This window comes from Heterodontus francisci, chromosome 7 (genome assembly GCF_036365525.1).
Source record: "Heterodontus francisci isolate sHetFra1 chromosome 7, sHetFra1.hap1, whole genome shotgun sequence".
Taxonomy (NCBI): domain Eukaryota; kingdom Metazoa; phylum Chordata; class Chondrichthyes; order Heterodontiformes; family Heterodontidae; genus Heterodontus; species Heterodontus francisci.
In genome coordinates, this window is record NC_090377.1 from 72,465,028 (window position 1) to 72,479,413 (window position 14,386).

The 14,386-nt window shown below is 44.2% G+C and overlaps 1 long non-coding RNA gene across 5 annotated transcripts in view; it reads right to left on the reverse strand.

Moving 5' to 3' along the window:
- The window catches only part of LOC137372057 (uncharacterized), an 89,922-nt gene that overhangs the window by 53,502 nt on the left and 22,034 nt on the right, over positions 1–14,386 (reverse strand). For 2 of the 5 annotated variants that reach the window (XR_010975345.1, XR_010975346.1), the window contains exon 3: positions 12,851–12,941. The exons of the other annotated variants lie outside the window; for them this stretch is intronic. This is a non-coding gene — a long non-coding RNA (uncharacterized lncRNA). The remainder of the gene's footprint in view (positions 1–12,850; positions 12,942–14,386) is intronic. 5 annotated transcript variants of the gene reach the window in all.

Here is a 14,386-nt window from a genome sequence, read left to right on the forward strand (position 1 = left end):
TAGGCAGTCTTAGTAATGGCACAAATATGAGGTCGGAAGCTCATCTCAGGGTCAAATGTGACACCAAGGTTCTGAACAGACTGACTTAATCTCAGACTGTTGTCAGGGAGAGGAATGGAGTCGGTGGCTAGGCAACAAAGTTTGGAGCGGGGACTGAAATCAATGGCTTCAGTCTTCCCAATATTTAATTGGAGGAAATTTCTGCTCATCCAGTACTGGACGTCGAATACACAGTCTGATAATTTAGCAACAGTGGAGGAGGCGAGAGAAGTGGTGTTCATGTAGAGCTGAGTGTCATCAGCATACGTGTGAAAACTAACGCGGTGCTTTTAAATGATGTCGCAGAGGGACAGCAAACTATGGGTTACAGCTAACATTGGGGAAGAAGACAACATAATACAAGAAGACACGAGAAAACTTGCAGACTGGACAGTTAAGTGTCCAGTTAACTTGAACATAGATAACTGTGAGGTGATGCACTGTTAGGTAAAACAGAAATATCACCTACACCTCAGAAAGTAAGGAAGTGAATGGAGTAGAAGAACAAAGGGATCAAGGGATACAGGTGACAACTCATTAAAAGCAGCATTGCAAGCCAAAGAACCAATTAAAATGCTAACAAAGCACTGGGACTTATTTCTGTAGGTACAGAAATCAAAATTAGTGGCATTATATTTAACTTGTATTCACCGAGGAGAGGGACATGACGGATGTTGAGGTTAGGGATAGATGTTTGATTACTCTAGGTCAAGTCGGCATAAGGAGGGAGGAAGTGTTGGGTATTCTAAAAGGCATTAAGGTAGACAAGTCCCCAGGTCCGGATGGGATCTATCCCAGGTTACTGTGGGAAGCGAGAGAGGAAATAGTTGGGGCCTTAACAGATATCTTTGCAACATCCTTAAACACGGGTGAGGTCCCGGAGGACTGGAGAATTGCTAATGTTGTCCCCTTGCTTAAGAAGGGTAGCAGGGAAAATCCAGGTAATTATAGACCGGTGAGCCTGACGTCAGTGGTAGGGAAGCTGCTGGAGAAGATACTGAGGGATAGGATCTATTCCCATCTGGAAGAAAATGGGCTTATCAGTGATAGGCAACATGGTTTTGTGCAGGGAAGGTCATGTCTTACCAACTTAATAGAATTCTTTGAGGAAGTGACAAAGTTGATTGATGAGGGAAGGGCTGTAGATGTCATATACATGGACTTCAGTAAGGCGTTTGATAAGGTTCCCCATGGTAGGCTGATGGAGAAAGTGAAGGCGCATGGGGTCCAAGGTGTACTAGCTAGATGGATAAAGAACTGGCTGGGCAACAGGAGACAGAGAGTAGCAGTGGAAGGGAGTTTCTCAAAATGGAGACGTGTGACCAGTGGTGTTCCACAGGGATCCATGCTGGGACCACTGTTGTTTGTGATATACATAAATGATTTGGAGGAAAGTATAGGTGGTCTGATTAGCAAGTTTGCAGACGATACTAAGATTGGTGGAGTAGCAGATACTGAAGGGGACTGTCAGAGAATACAGCAGAATATAGATAGACTGGAGAGTTGGGCAGAGAAATGGCAGATGGAGTTCAATCAGGGCAAATGCGAGGTGATGCATTTTGGAAGATCCAATTCAAGAGTGAACTATACAGTAAATGGAAAAGTCCTGGGGAAAATTGATGTACAGAGAGATTTGGGTGTTCAGGTCCATTGTTCCCTGAAGGTGGCAACGCAGGTCAATAGAGTGGTCAAGATGGCTTACGGCATGCTTTCCTTCATCGGACGGGGTATTGAGTACAAGAGTTGGCAGGTCATGTTACAGTTGTATAGGATTTGGTTTGGCCACATTTGGAATACTGCGTGCAGTTCTGGTCGCCACATTACTAAAAGGATGTGGATGCTTTGGAGAGGGTGCAGAGGAGGTTCACCAGGATGTTGCCTGGTATGGAGGGCGCTAGCTATGAAGAGAGGTTGAGTAGATTAGGATTATTTTCATTAGAAAGACGGAGGTTGAGGGGGGACCTGATTGAGGTGTACAAAATCATGAGAGGTATAGACAGGGTGGATAGCAAGAAGCTTTTTCCCAGAGTGGGGGATTCAATTACAAGGGGACACGAGTTCAAAGTGAAAGGGGAAAAGTTTAGGGGGGATATGCGTGGAAAGTTCTTTACGCAGAGGGTGGTGGGTGCATGGAACGCATTACCAGAGGAGGTGGTAGACGCAGGCACGATAGCGTCTTTTAAGATGTATCTAGACAGATACATGAATGGGCAGGAAGTAAAGAGATACAGACCCTTAGAAAATAGGCGACAGGTTTAGATAGAGGATTTGGATCGGCGTAGGCTTGGAGGGCCGAAGGGCCTGTTCCTGTGCTGTAATTTTCTTTGTTCTTTGTTCTTTTCAAACACTTGTCAAGCTGCAAATAGAGTACTGTGCACAGTTCTGGTCTCCATACGATAAAAAGGACATAGAAACACCAGAAAAAGTGCAAATAAGATTTATATGGATGGTGCCAGAACTGAGAGATTACAACTTTTGGGAATGATGGAACAAGTTGGGGTTTTTTTCTTTGGAAAGGAGAAGACTTAGAAGAGACCTGATAGAGGTCTTTAAAATAATGAATGGATTGGACAAGGTAGATGAGGAGAGAACGTTTTTACTTGTGGGAGAATCCAAATCTAGTGGCCATTAATGCAAAACAGTTACAATAAATCCAACAGAGAAACAAGGAGAATGTTCTTTACTCAGGGATTAGTTAGAATATGGAACTCACTGCTACAGGAAGTGGTTGAAGCAGATAGCTTAGATGCTTTCAAGAGGAAATTAGACAAGCACATGAGAGAAAAGGGAATAGAAAGACATGCTGAAAGGCTGAGATGAGGTAGATGGAATGGGAGGAGAGGACACTCGTGGTGTATAAACATCAGCACAGACTAGTTAGGTCAAATGGCCTGTTTCTGTGCTCTATATTTAATGTAATTCTATGATGTACATAGAAAAGTTACAGTAACATTGTACAAATCAACAGTGAGGCTAATTCTGAAGTACAGCATGCAAATAAGGCTTTCAGGAAAAGAGATTAAGATGATTTCCAGTTTTAACATACATAGCCTACAAAACTAGCAAAAGCTGACCAAAAACTAAGAGTCCCAAAAAGCTGACAATTCAATAACAGCCATCAATATAAACCTACGACATGTGGAAGCAAGTCATTACACTAACTTGTTACTCAACCCTAGAGAGGAACCATTGCGAAAAACGGGTGGAAAAAGCCAATGCAAATGGTGTCCTCCTGCTGACAAAGTGTACCCAGCATGGTCTAACTATAACAAACATCCTTTTCTGCCAGAAGGACAAATACAAAACCACATGGAGGCAATCCTAGATGAAAGCACCTCCTGGATTATGTAATTTTAAGTGATGGCTGTATCACTCGATCCTTGCAGGGACTGATGGCTGCTGGACAGATGATCGACTTGTTCGATCGGTGTTGAACATCCACCCAGCACCAAGACATCATGAGACCCAAAAGTCCAAGAAGAATGTTACGACCGAGGCGGGAGGAGGGCACTGTTAATTCAGTCCCACTTCTCCACAGGTCACAATATATATTTAAGTTTTCCCACTTACCGAAACAGTCAATCAGATATTCTATTTTTTCCCTAGAATAAAGCACACCAACCAGGTTTCTTTTTTAAACAACTAACTTATCCGATTATTATAAACCAAATCTTAACCAATAATAAAGTAAAACAAACACACAAATTGAAATATTAAAGCCCCTTATTTATCCTCACACACACACATACAACCGGTTAACTGGGAAAAAATAAAAGGGATATTGTTTACAGCTGTCACAAAGAAATAGAAGGAATAAAAAAAAACACTTAGACTGAAAAGTAGGTACGGAAGATGTCCTTTGTTTTGGTGAGATGTCCCAAAGGTGAATAGGTGGCTGTCAATGGAATCTTCCCAGAACTGTTCTTTCCAGGTGATGTTGATGATCAGTCTGCGTAGGCTTTCAAGAGATGCAGCTACAGAAGGCTTCACATAGGTTTTACATCAGGTGTGCTGCAACAAAGGTTTCAATTCTCACACATTCGATGCAAAGTACCTTCAAAGATGCAAGGGTTCTGCAAACATGCAGAATTTCTTCAAATATAGGGGGCAACAGGAAACACACTTGACACAGGCTTTTCAAGAGAAAGATGGGCTAGCTGGATCTTTTGTTCTCCTGGCAGGTCAATTAGGAAACTCCAAATGCCTGTGACAACCATAAATCTTGGCTTGTCACTTCCTTGTAAATAGCTCTTCAAGCCAAAACACAGCCCCCTGCTGGATTCTTTGCAAACAGGTGCCTTCCAGCAAAACCTCTTTACATTCAGTCCAAACCTTCTGGTATCTTCTTTTAAGAAAAACAACCAAAGTTCAGCTTCTTCAAACTTCCAGCATCCATGGAATCCCTTTTCAGTTTTAAAATATAGATTCCCAAGTTTTAACAAAAAAATGGAAACCCTCGTAACAGGAAGAAGATCGATGTCTCAGCCCTAAAGCAACCCGATTGAAGAGAGGAATTCCAAGTGCAGCTCACAACCAATCTGGAAAATCTTCACACATCCAACTCAATTTCAGAACAGTGAGAACAAATAAAGTTAATTGTACTAGACTCTTGTCCAGACCCTTGGCTTTGAGCATTGTCATTACCAGGCCTGGTTTGATGAAAACAATGCTGAAGTATGTGACCTCTTGAAACAAAAACAAGCAGCCTTCATTGCCTGGCAGAACAACCCCAGGTCACAAGTCAAGAAACAGCTCAAGGCTGACACTCAAAGACAAATCCAGAAGATAAAGGATAAGTGGTGGGAAGAGAAAGCCCGAGAGAGCCAACAATATGACAACCAATCATGACATGTGAAGCTTTTTTGAAGCCACGAGGGCCATCTATAGACCAAATGGACAAAATCCCCTTCGCTCACAGGGGATCTCTTCTTAAGGACAACAATGCTATCCGTCAACGCTGGATACAACATTTTCAACGACTCCTCAACTGTGAATCCAATCCACAGTAAGAGCTAATACTCTTCAGGCCATCCCCCACTACCCTGTGGTAGAATCCATGGATGAACCACCATCGAGGGGAGAACTGCAACAAACAATCAAATGGATGAAAAACAGAAAAGCCTGCGGACCCATTGATATTCCAGCTGAAGTCTTCAAAGCTGGTAGGCCTTTGCTCACATCAAGACTCCATGCACTCATCGACGGATTTGGGAGGGAAAAGAACCCCCCGCCCCAACAACTTCAGGAATGTGACAATTGTAACTATCTTCAAGAAGGGAGATAAATCATGCTGTGGAAACTATCAAGGTTGTCCATAGCAAGGAAAATCCTGACACACATTCTCCTGAATCGCCTACTTCCTATGGCTGAGGAAATCCTCCCAGATACATAGTGTGGCTTAAGACCTTCCAGAGGAACTTGTGACATGGTCTTTGTTGCCCGACAAATCCAAGAAAAATGTCAAGAACAACACCAGGAACTCTTCATTTCATTCAATGACCTGATGAAAGCATTTGACTCAGTAAATGCGAGGCTCTGTGGATTGTGCTCCAAAGATTTGGATGTCCAAGAAACGTCATCACAATCCTGCAATTGCTCCATGATGATATGACTGCAACTGTCTTGAGTGGGAGATCTGAATCAGATGCCTTCAAAATCCAGACCAGGGTCAAGTAAGGCTGGGTGATAGCCCCAATACCATTTACGAACTATCTGACAGTGGCTATTCACCTCAGCTGCCCTCTGGTGTGACTATTAAGTACTGCCTAGATGGAAAACTCTTTAACCTTAGTCGCCCCTGTGCCAAAACTAAACTGACTATATAGACATAAATGATCTACAGTTTCGGATGACTCCAGTGCCATTGCCCACTCAGCACCAGATTTGCAAGCCACTTTCGATCTCTTCAATTCTGCATACAAGAGACTTAGCCTGTACTTGAATGTTGCCAAAACAAAACTCATGTATCAACCCACACCTGGTCAGCCAAACATTCCAGCTCCCATATATGTTGAAGGAGTGACAAAGAACAAAGAACAGTACAGCACAGGAACAGGCCATTCGGCCCTCCAAGCCTGCGCTGATCTTGATGCCTGCCGAAACTAACACCTTCTGCACTTCCGGGGCCCATATCCCTCTATTCCCTTCCTATTCATATATTTGTCAAGATGTCTCTTAAACGTCGTTATCGTATCTGCTGCCACCACCTCCCCTGGCAGCAAGTTCTAGGCACTCACCACCCTCTGTGTAAAAAACTTGCCTCGCACATCTTTGGAATATGTTGAGCAATTCCCATACCTTGGCAGCCACCTCTCTCAAAAGGCCACCTTTGACAAGGAGATGCAACACTGGATCAGTTGCTCCAGCTCTGCCTTTTACAAACTACGCAGTGAGTGTTTAACAACAAAGACCTGCACAAGTCAACAAAGGTCCTAGTGTACAGAGCAGTTGTTGTCACTATGCTCCTGAACTGCAGTGAGACCTAGAGCGCTAGAGAAATTCCATCAGCAATGCCTCTACCGCACCCTCCGGATTTGAGGGGAAGACTGTCGAACAAACGCTAGTGTCCTTCTTGAAGCCAGCTCCACAAGGATTCAGGCAAAACTCCTGCAAAATCAACTTTAATGGACTGGACACTGCGTCCAGATGGCCGAAAACTGTCTCCCCCACCAGGTCCTGTTTTCTCAACTCTCAAATGGCCAGCGTTCCAGGAGAGGACAAAGAAAATGCTTCAAAGACGCTCTGAAGCTCTCTTTGAAGCGTGGCAGCATTGACAGTGATGAATGGGAGGAGCTTGCTACCAACAAGCTTGTCCAACAAGCTGCATCATGCTTTGAGTCCAAATGTCTTAATGATGAGGCAGAGCGGCGGCAGAGAAGGCAAGAAAAGGAAGCAAATCCTGCACTCTGGATCTAACACTACCTCATGGGACGTCCTGCCCCATGTGCCCAAAGAAACGGGGGTCAAGAATCAGCCTGTTCAGTCACATGACGACCCATGGCAGAAACTTGCGACCTTGAGTAGGTGTCATCCTCGAATCGAGGAACAGCCGATGACTGAACACTACAGCAGTACTTAACATTGATTTGTATTGGAAGAAAAAATACATAAGTAAATGAAAGTATGAAGCGGCTGCAAGTTTTGAAGACGCAAAATTTATTTTTTTGCAGGTCTGGGAACAACCCCTCCACCAAAAAAAATTTGACACCTTATTTAGTGCATTTTTCATTTGTGAGTATTTTGGAATCTATAGTAAACAAACGCATTGCAATTTTGTCATCTAAAAAGGAAAAGATATTTGCTTAATTTTATTGAAAATTATTCTCTTCGCTATTTTGGAAATTAAATTTTTGTTCTTTATATTTTTTAAAAATTCTCCCAGATAATCCATTAATGGGAGAAGAACTTTTGATTATGTTTTCTTTTTTAAAAAAAATGCCTAATAGCAAATTTGAACTCAGTCTTATTAGACATTGAATGTTTCCAGTCAGGACTATAGGCAGCAATCCCAGAATTGTACAGAATACTTGCAAATGCTGTCAACGACTATCTCTGCACCAACTGGAGGTACATTTATGAGGATATGAGAGAAAAGGTCCCCTGGAAAATATTGATTTTTTTTCTCATTAATTTTAAGACTTAGGGGGTAAAATACAAATTCAGCAGGAATGCAAAACAGTTTATAGCTGAGCGACAACTGAGAAGAGACATGTTAAGATCTTCAAAATATGAAAGGGAAAGGTAAGGTGGAAGCATGTCTTGGATGACTAGCATAGGACTACAGCAGTGGTTCTCAAGGTTTTTGGTTGTAGGACCCCTTTTCAAATGGATTAATAATCACAGACCACCCCCCCCCCCCAGCAAAATTATAATACCATACAATACTCGTAACATGAAAATGCTGCATGTAAGGAGTTTCTTTTAGAATTTGTTGATTGTAATTCAAATATCAGCAACAGTAAATTCTGCACTATTATGGTCTAAAATATGCTTTTTTAACCAGAAGGTCTATAATTTTACAATCCCCCATCTTCCCTCAAAACTGGAGAATAACAGAAGATAGAGACACCTCGCACATACCAGCAATCAACTTTTTGGCACCCCTCCTAGGTGAGACTGCTAGCCCATTCTGCGCTGCACATGTGGTGGCCACACTCTGCTCCCACACTATCAACATCCTGGGGGTTACCATTGACCAGAAACTGAACTGGAATAGCCATATAAATACCGTGGCTACAAGAGCAGGTCAGAGGCTAGGAATCCTGCGGCGAGTAACTCACCTCCTAACTCCCCAAAGCCTGTCCACCATCTACAAGGCACAAGTCAGGAGTGTGATGGAATACTCTCCACTTGCTTGGATGGGTGCAGCTCCAACAACACTTAGGCGGCTCGACACCATCCAGGACAAAACAGCCCTCTTGATTGGCACCCCATCCACAAACCGACAGACAGTGGCAGCAGTGTGTACCATCTACAAGATGCACAGCGGCAACGCACCAAGGCTCCTTAGACAGCACCTTCCAAACCCACGACCTCTACCATCTAGACAGACAAGGGCAACAGATGCATGGGAACACCACCACCTGCAAGTTCCCCTCCAAGGCACACACCATCCTGACTTGGAACTATATTGCCATTCCTTCACTGTCCCTGGGTCAAAATACCGGAACTCCCTAACTACACTGTTGGTGTACCTACCACAAATGGACTGCAGCAGGTTAAGAAGGCAACTCACCACCACCTTCTCAAGGGCAATTAAGGATGAGCAATAAATGCTGGCCTAGCCAGCGACACCCACATCTCAGGAACGAATTAAAAAAAAAACTCCCAGCTTGCACCAAGCCTGCCTCTGGCTGCCGCTCATTCGCTTACTATTATTGCAAACATGGCGACACACCGGAAGTAATTGCAAATTGTCCAGTTCTCAAGGTGCAGAGGCTTCCTCCGCACTAACCATTATAAATCATTGTACAGTTAGTCAGATTTTAAATAATTGTGGCATGGTACATTATTGTTATTGTCAAATGTCTCTCTGCCACTGTTATAAAATATGTTCAGCAAAGGCCCAGCAACATTGATTATTTCACAAAAACATGCAAAGTTTCTACAGATCCCCCGGGGCTCCGCGGATCCCATTTTGGGAATCATTAAACCAGAGGACATGTACAAAATTCACAATCCTCTAGACAGCTTATAAAGATTTGAAAAATGTCCTACATCGAGTTCTATCCAGAGAGTGAAGACATCAAGCAGTAGAACCACTCAAATCCACTCATCTAGCCAAAGAACCAAGGATGCCTTTGAAACCTTGAAACAAATTTCCCTCCCCAGATTGCTGGGATCAGTTCTGGAGAACAATGAAAGCAATCTAATGGTGACCATGAAAGAAATTATCTTGAAGGATGTAGTTTATATGATTGATAGTGCCTGGTGAAATTAAGAGACGATAATGATCAGTAAACATTAGAAGAAGCTCAGCCAAATGACAGATGGACACTAAATTAACAGTACTCCAGCCACAATTGGCTACATGGGGCACAAGAACTGCAGGGTGGAGAGTCCACAAACTAGAGGCTGCGAGAATGGCTGTTTTATGATATGGATGATGAAATCCTTCAGACTATTCTAAAGGAACATAAACAGTTAAAGCAGAGGATGAAGCATTACCAACCAGGATTGGTTTAGCCATGCTGAGGTGACTAACATTTCAAACTAATGCATGACATAGCTGGAACAACAACCCGAGGCTGATCCTGTTCAGCAATTCCTCATGGAGGACGTCAGAGATCTCACTGTTAGCATACACAGTATAAACCACAGAACATTCTCTGACTTCTTTAGCTGTTCATAACCATCCCTTTGTTCAAGGCTCACTCCAGGACTTGAGCACATAATCTAGGCTCGCACTTCTGTGTAGTACTGAAGCAGTGTGGCATTGTTACAGTATTGTTTTCTTCTGGTGAGACGTTAAACTAAGGCCCATCTGCTAAATTTTTCTTCCCCCCACTCCAGCTATCCCTTCACCATGCCGTTCATGTAAATAATGGTGTTGAGGTGGACCCTGAAAATATACCCAATTTTCTTGACTGCCACTCATGCCATCACCAATCCCAAGAACCACCAGGTGAGAGTGGCAGTAAGCCCTGGGGCTACAGTTCCAATCCTGCTGAGCTCCATTTTTGGGTTAGAAGGCCTTATAGTCAGCTCCTCTATTTAAGCAAGCTTCGGCTCAAAATCCTTTCCTTTTTTAAGATCCATTCACACTGTCTCATTTTCAATATATGTTTTATCTACCTATGTAATATGCAAGGGAAGATTTTTGTGAGTTCTACATGTAACAAAACCATAAGCCTGCTTTTTATAACCGAATTTGTGTTTTTGTTACATATAATGCACAGAGGAAATCTTCCTTCAGAAATCCCAGCAATGATTTGTCATGAATACTCACGATTGCTTTTTTCAGCTTCAGTCTTGGTTACCACCACTACAACTTCATATTCCAGCAGTTTCCTTTACCTTTATATCCTCTAAGGCTTTAAATCTGTTATGCATTTCAAGTCTCATAAATAGTTCCATATTTCCCTCCATCCTCCTCTTCAAATAACTTGAAACAAGTCATTTGTCCTATATACTAAGTGAACTTCTATTCCTCACCAGTGTAGCATTTTTAGTTACTACCATTGACCCAATTATCTCCAAAGACAATCCAATTCTCCTTTAACTGATAACTGTTTTTTAAACATAACAATTCTCTACACTGCATGCACATACAGTATTATTTAACTGGACTGTTTTTCCTTGTATAAGTGAGACTTACCTTGCTGATCCTCCACAAAACTGTCTCAAAAGCAGAAAGTATGAGTAACAAACCCAAAAAGTAGTTAGAATGAGCGTATGATGAAGAACAAAGGATAAGCCAAACAAAATGACCATCTGGAGTACACCTAGACTGAGGATGAGATTTTATTAGTCTTTGAGAGTGATTAGGGTTAGCATTGTGAAGACTACCTGCATTGAAAGCCAGATGTTTCAAGGTTGTACTGAATTGTATCCAGATACTGTGAACTGTTGTAGTTGTGGTTAAATAAAGCTCAGAGTTCAGTAGTGAACTGAGCTAATTTTATATACTCATTTCTCATCCTGTTTGCTGATTTTTGGTGTAAGACAAAATACTAGCATCAAATTCAACTGTTTAAGAATTTAGTGTTGATTTCAACAGCCAAGAACTGAAGCTGCTGCTCCACGGAGCAGATTGATAATGACCTAGATAGTAATGATGGCTGGCAAAACAATCAGCATCACCGTCATTACTCCACTGAAACTGACAATACCTTTTGGGGCTGAATTTTCTGGTCCCGCCGGGGGCAGGAACGGTGACGGGCGGGGAACGAAAATACCACCGCCGGCCCCGTTCACCAGGGCCCCGAGATCCCACCCAATGCATTAAGAACCCCAATTAACATTGTTAAAGGGATCATTGGGAACTCGTTAAGGGGCATGTTCTGATTTTGACAGGGGTGTACTGGCTGCACATGCTGTCCGGGGCAGACCAGGGGAGTGGGGACGGACACAGTAGGGAGCCAGTAATGGCTGCCCCAGGGAATTAGCTAGGCCCATGAAAGACTGAATGGTGCAGGCGGGGACTCAGCCATTGGGAAACAGGTGCTATATGTTAGTGCAGGTTGTGGGGAGAGTGGGCAGTAAGCGCTTGGGCAGTACAGGGGATCATCACCCTCCTGGCATCACAGGGGCACAAGAGGAGGGGGCAAGGCTGCCAAACATAACTGGGGTCCCACCTGAGCACAAGGAAGGCAGCAACTGGCATTGGGGGCACGACTCTCAGATTTTGGGTCCAGTAGTAATGAGGAGCAACACCCTGCGCAGGAACGGCAGAGCCCCAGGCATCAGGAGGGCAGAGGAGAGGGACGAGGGGCAGGAAGGACATGGAGGCCATACCCTCAGCATAGTATTTACTATCAAAGATGGAGCCACCTTGAGATAGTTTAGTTTAGTTTAGTTTAGAGATACAGCACTGAAACAGGCCCTTCGGCCCACCAAGTCTGTGCCGACCATCAACCACCCATTTATACTAATCCTACACTAATTCCATATTCCTACCACATCCCCACCTGTCCCTATATTTCCCTACCATCAACCTATACTAGGAGCAATTGCTAATGGCCAATTTACCTATCAACCTGCAAGTCTTTGGCATGTGAGAGGAAACCGGAGCACCCGGAGGAAACCCACGCAGACACAGGGAGAACTTGCAAACTCCACACAGGCAGTACCCAGAATTGAACCCGGGTCGCTGGAGCTGTGAGGCTGCGGTGCTAACCACTGCGCCACTGTGCCGCCCCTTGCGCCACTGTGCTGAGATGTTGAAGAACCAGTACCGAAGGAGACAGCGACTCTCCGGGGAGATAGTCACAGAGATTGGTGCCCTCGTTGCCGAAGACCTCATACCTCGCAACACTGCTTGCCATGCCCTGCCAGTAATCATCAAAGTCACTGTGACCTTGAACTTCTTCACTTCTGGCTCCTTCTAAGGATCATCTGCGAACCTTGGTGCATCTCGCAAACAGCTGCACACCACTGCATCTCGCAGGTCACTGATGCTCTATTTGCAAGAGCTGGACAGTACATTCAATTGCAGAAAGACATGGCCTCGCATGCACAGAGGGCAGTGAGTTTCGTCTCCATCAAAACACTCAGTGACCAGCCAGTCAGATTCATCAACAAAAGGAGCTTCCACTCCCTCAACGTACAGTTGGTCTGTGACCATAAGAGCTTCTTCCATTTTTGCACTCACTTGCCTGGCAGCTGCCATGATTCCTTCAACCTTCACCAGTCCAGGCTGCCACAGCTCATCACTCTGATCCCCAAGCTCTGGGTGTGCTTATCTGTGTGTACGGGACAAATATTATTATACAAAGGAACACTTCCTGATAAGCTGCTGTATAAATAGCCCTGCTGTAACTGACGATTTTTGAGAGACTTGCGTTTACTGAAAGCATGTTTGTAATAAAGATTTTCTGCTTTCAGCTCACTCATAACTCCGAATTATTTTTTTTCCCACAACAACTTGGCGTAGTCGGCAGGATCTGCTGACAGTTCCGACCAAAGGAGAGTTCCTGCGGACAACAGACATTGGAGGGTGACTACACTTTATTTATACCACCCCACCATCAGTTAGGTCTGATTGACCACTGGGTCCTCCTCGGAGCCTCAGGGATCACGAACATTCAGATGGAGTCAGAGTGACCGTAATAGGAAAAAGGGTAAGAGGACAATGTTGTACATAGTATTACCATCAGCTGAAGGACAGGCTGTGGGGAGGAGATTTAGCCAGTACCCCTCTAAGGTGAAGAGCCTCGTGACTGAAGTTTAGGCACCCCGACCGATGGACTGGACATGGTGGGAACACTTAATGGGTGTCCCCTGATGTGAACAGCCTTGTGCACAGGGGTAAGATCCCAGAATAGTGAGACGGGTTGCAAGCGCTGAAGGGCCAAGAGCCAGTTGTGCTACAGAATGTAACCCGAAAGCATGGCAGAAAAGGAGACAGGCCCCCATGGGCCCATCACTGAATATCTGCTAGGGAAATATGAAAAGATAAGGGAAAAGATAGAAAGAGATGGTTGGAACCCCGAGTGGATCCCAGACCAACAAAAGGATTGGTGGAGGAAACAGACGAAGGACAAAGCAGAAAGAGAATTGCACACATGAAATTGTGCAAATTGACAGTGGGGCTCAAAAAAGTTAAGTGGGACTTGGAGGAGAAATTAATTAAGGCCAAGAAAGCAGGTGTATGATGCGCAGTAGTCATGAGGAGAGGTAGAGAATCGAAGAAAGTCAGCAGTGATGAAAATGAGGATGAGTTAGAGTGGGAAGCATGGGAGTGGGGGCGCCAAAGTCATGGTAATGGCCCATCAGGGTACCGCTCCGAGGCTGAGGGTTGGAACTCGTCCGAGAATTCAGAAGAATGATCCAAGGGCACAGCCGCCCCTGTGAAAAAGGGTGGGCGCCGGAGGTCAGCCAAGGCTGCTCTGATCGAAACCAGAACCAGACAGGCGCCAGACCTACAAAACCAAGGACAGACGATAACCCTGACCACCTCTGTCCATAAGCCATTCACCCCAAGGGAAAAACAGTTAATCTTAAATGAGTTGCCACCGTTGAAGGTGGCATATGGAAATACTGAGTTTTGGAGCTAATTAGAAGAAATGATAAATTTTCAGCAAATGCACCTGAAGATATACACATATTGGTAAAAGCAAAATGCCTCCACGATGTGTGGGAGAGGTGTCCAGCCAATGTACAAGACAGCACATCGACACAAACTGCT